Source organism: Gossypium raimondii, chromosome 7, assembly GCF_025698545.1.
Source record: "Gossypium raimondii isolate GPD5lz chromosome 7, ASM2569854v1, whole genome shotgun sequence".
NCBI lineage: Eukaryota > Viridiplantae > Streptophyta > Magnoliopsida > Malvales > Malvaceae > Gossypium > Gossypium raimondii.
The window spans coordinates 22,934,470-22,939,358 of NC_068571.1; the positions used below are offsets into that span (position 1 = coordinate 22,934,470).

At 39.7% G+C, this 4,889-nt stretch overlaps 1 non-coding gene across 1 annotated transcript; it reads right to left on the minus strand.

The window, feature by feature from the left end:
• Positions 1–317: 317 nt before the first annotated feature.
• On the minus strand, positions 318–423 carry LOC128042700 (small nucleolar RNA R71). Its single transcript, XR_008198213.1, has one exon. It is a non-coding gene; the product is annotated as a small nucleolar RNA R71 (small nucleolar RNA).
• Between the last annotated feature and the right edge of the window lie 4,466 nt (positions 424–4,889).

A 4,889-nucleotide genomic window follows, 5' to 3' on the forward strand; every position in this document is an offset into this window, starting at 1 on the left:
GAATTAGAAGGTTAGATATTGAGGCAACCCAATTTGAATTGAAACCAGTGATGTTTCAAATGCTACAAACGGTGGGCCAATTTAGTGGTATGCCCACGGAAGATCCACATCTCCACCTTCGATTATTTATGGAGGTGAGTGATTCATTCAAGATAGCTTGTGTGACTGAAGATGCACTGAGGTTGAAGTTGTTTCCGTACTCATTGCGAGATCGAGCACGAGCATGGCTCAATTCATTGCCACCAAGTTCCATATCTACATGGCAAGAATTAGCAGAGAGATTTTTGGTTAAGTATTTTCCACCTAGCAAAAATGCTATGTTGAGGAACGGGATCACAACTTTCCAGCAACTAGATGATGAGTCTTTGTATGAGACTTGGGAGCGATCAAGGAGTTACTTCGTAAGTGTCCTCATTATGGGATTCCTTATTTTATCCAGTTGGAGACATTCTATAATGGTCTTAATGCACATGCAAGATTGATGGTAGATGCTTCCGCGAATGGTGCAATTTTGTCTAAGTCTTATAATGAGGCTTATGAGATCATCGAGAGGACCGCGAGTAATAACTATCAATGACCAACAAATCCAATAGCTTCAAGAAGATGAGTAGCTGGAGTTCATGAAGTTGACTCTCTCACTTCAGTATCAGCTCAGGTATCGTCCATTTCCTCTATGTTAAAATAGTTAACCACTAATAGTACTAATAATTTTGTAGCTTAGCAAGTGTATTTGAAGTAGTTTCTTGTGTGTACTGTGGGGAAGGTCATTCTTTTGAGAATTTTCCATCAAATCTCGAGTCAGTGTACAATGTGGGGAACCAATATCAAAATAGGAGTTGACAAGGACCCCAGTCCAACTTCTACAATCCTTCATGGCGTAATCATCCTAACTTTTCTTGGAGTAACCAAGGAAATGGACCAAACAACAACTCATTGCAGCAAATACCCAACCAATCTCAAGGGTTTAATCAGCAAGCTCCAAAACCACCTCAAGCTGAGGCATTAAATAGTTCAAAGAACTTGTTGAAAGTGTACATGGCAAAGAATGACACTTTGATCCAAAGTCAAGCAGCAACACTGAAAAATTTGGAAAACCAAATGTGTCAGTTAGCTACGGAGCTTTGTAATAGACCGCAAGGAACCTTGTCGAGCGATAATAAGAATCTAAGAAATTTGGGTAAAGAACATATCAAGGCAGTGGCATTACGAAGTGGTAAGACTCTGAAACCCCGATTGATTGATGTCGAAGATGAGCATATTGAAAAGGAGGGAAATCAACCAGCTGTTGAAGTTCCTACAGCAAAGAAATCAAAATCTGCAAAGTCTGACAAGGTAAATCGTAACTTAGTGAATTCAAATATTTTAACATCTTCTTTGGATGCAGATTTACCTACTCAGAAAAGTTGTCAGGTTTAATCGAAAGTTTCATCACCTCCATATCCGCAAAGATTGTAGCAACACAAGCAAAACAGGAGGTTCAATTCAAGAAGTTTTTGGATGTTCTAAAGCAGTTACACATCAATATTCCGTTGGTGGAGGCTTTAGAACAAATGTCGAATTATGTGAAGTTCATGAAGGATATACTGTCTAAGAAGAAACAACTAAGTGAGTATGAGACTGTTGCTTTGACAAAGGAGTTGAGTGCGTTCCTGCAGAACAAACTGCCACTGAAATTGAAAGACCCAGTAAGCTTTACTATACCCTGTAACATTGGTGAATCTTACTATACCATAGCTTTGTGTGACTTAGGAGCGAGTATCAACTTGATGCCTAAATCTATTTTCAAGATGTTAGGGATAGGTGAAGTAAGACCTACAACTGTGACGCTCCAGATAGCGGATCGATCTTTAGCATATCCCGAAGGAAAGATCGAGGATGTTTTGGTAAGATTCGATAAATTTATTTTTCCTGCTGATTTCATTATTTTAGATTTTGAAGTAGATAAGGAAGTAACAATTATCCTTGGGAGACTTTTCCTAGCCATGGGAAGAATGTTAATTGATGTACAGAAAGGTCAACTCACCATGCGATTTCAAGATGATCAGGTAACTTTTAACATTCTTAAAGCAATGAAATTTCTCGACCCGACAGAGGAGTGTTCAATTATGGAAGAGATAGAAACCTTGGTTTCTTTGGAAAGCAATTTTGAAGAAGATCCATTGGAGAAAGCTTTAGATATTGATCCTTTGGAGGTTGAAGAAGGTGAATAAAACATGGCTTTGATGAAAGCCAATCTGAGAAATTATATTCAATCCACACGATTTGAATCATTGGAGTTGGAAGTCAGAGAATTTGTGCAACCCAAGTTGCCAATCGAAGAACCACCTAAAATCTAACTAAAGGTACTTCCTTCCCATTTGAAATAAGTGTATTTAGGTGATTATTCTACTTTGCCTGTGATCAAGAGGAGCAACTAGTTGCTGTTCTAAAGAAATTTAAGAAAGCAATTGGTTGGACCATAGTTGACATTCTAGGTATAAGCCTTTCATTTTGCATGCACAAAATTATTTTAGAAGAAGGTGAAAGAGCTCGAATTGATGGGCAAAGGAGGCTCAATCCTATTATGAAAGAAGTTGTGAGAAAGGAAGTGATCAAATGGTTAAATGCAAGAATCATCTATCCTATTTTAGATAGTTCGTGGGTAAGTCCGGTGTAATGTGTGCCGAAGAAAGGTGGAATCACGATTGTTGAAAATGAGCGTAACGAGTTAATTCCAACAAAACTGTTACTGATTGGAGAATCTGTATTGATTACAGAAAGCTGAACAAAGCCACTCGGAAGGAGCATTTTCTGTTTGTAACACCCCAAACCTAGCCTGGGAGTTATGGCCGAATCTAGCGGTGTCACATTGAGGTGTTTGGCATAAAACTTGTTGTTGTTGAAATCTTTAAAATCAATTAATCATTTTGTTATTAAATGGTGATTCCAAAACAGGCTGTTCATTTCCAAGCGTGCATCATTAAAAATCTAATCACTTTTAAAATGTTATAAATTTTTCAAAATATCATTTATTGCAAAAACGCGGTGTCTTTGAAAATGGTTACCTTTTGAAAACCCGTCTTATTCTACAACTATCAGTTTATATCAAACTAAATAAATAAAAACCCCAATTTAAAGTTTATAACTTTAAAGAGATCCTTTTACATAAAAATACCCAAATTCAGTTACTTATAAATCAAAAGCTAAAAACAAAAGCTGATGCGATTGTGTGGCCACCTTCGAGTCCCACGTAGCACCAAATCAACTATGGCTGAGGATTACCTGCACAGTTAAGAGGAGAGGGTGAGTTTACGAAAACTCAGTGTGTAAACCCTTATCAAACAGTAGGCGTATAGAACATAATCAGTCTAGGCCAGAGCCCTTTAACAGTAAGAGTACAGTGTGGGCCTTAACCCAATACAGAAATAGTGTGGGCCTAAGCCCGATACAGTATCAATATGATGCAAGTATGCAAACCCATCCCAATCCAACCAACACACCACCCAAACCAACCCAACACACCATGTGGGGACAGAGTCAACCCACCCAACCCTCACACCAATATCGCAGCATAATTGCTAGTAGTAATAATGCAGTAGAGCTGCCATTAGTCAGAATGGCTAAGAGCCGTAAACAGGATAGCTATAAGCTATAAACAGAATGACTACAAGCCATAAGTACAGTAATGTGATTGGCACAAAGCCATCAGTATTAGTGATATGATCAGCACACAGCCATCAATAACGGTAACATGATCGGCACAAAGCCATCAGTAGCAGTGTTATGATTGGCACATAGCCATCAGTAACAGTGAAATGACCGACACACAGCCATCGGTAACGATAATATGATTGGCACAAAGCCATCAATAACGATACTGTGATCGGCACAAAGCCATCAATAATGGTACTATGATCGACACAAAGCCATCAGTAGTATCGTAGCAAAGCTGCCAGCATAAATATCGCAGCAAAGCTGCCAGCATAAATATCGCAGCAAAACTGCCAGTAATAGTATATGTAGCCAAGCCACCAGTAACAGTGATTGTGGCAGACCCACTAGTACAGTACTTCCTCCATAACAGTATCCCAACCCCATGCAATATGTCGTGTATACAGAATGTCATGGTCAGAACCAGTCATTTAAATCACAAACAAATCAGTCATACCAAACACAGACAAATCAGTCATTTAACCATAGACAAAATAATCATTTGACCTCGAGGGGCAAAAATAGTCATTTACCCACTAGGGCATTACGGTTATTTTACCCTATAAGGGTATTACGGTCATTTTACCCTACAAGGGCATTACGGTCATTTTACCCTACACGGGTATTATAGTCATTTTATAAATATTGATGTCTCAGTACTTTTACGGCCTCTTAAAAGGTCTATCGTCGCTTCAAGCAACACAGATAACCTACACGGCCAGAATAGTGTATATGGGCCTAAAACCCGCTATTAGGCCCAAGCGGGCCTACACGCTCGTGTGGCTTGTTCAGCCCAGATTTCACCATGGCTATGTAGCAAATAGTGGGTTTCATCCGTGTGAGGCCCACAAGCCCATTGAGCCCACACAGCCCAACGTGGCCCATTACGGTCTAAGCCTATGAAAATACTCACGGAGGCCTCCACAGTTTATCGCCCATGATTTGCAGGCTCAGCTTTCCACACGAGTGATTGCACGCTCTTGTGGTCTCAAACACTGTATTTTAGCTTTTCGGCTTTTGTCATTCTACAGTTATAGTGAGGAGTTTACACACCTGATGAGATTTGCAAATTCCCTTCGATCCGAACACTCTTATTCCGCAAATCAATGATCATCGCACCCTTGGTTCCCAGGCAGTGTGCGAATAAACCTCGATCACCACCAGTTAGGAATGGAAGCAATGCAGGTTGGAGAAAGCGA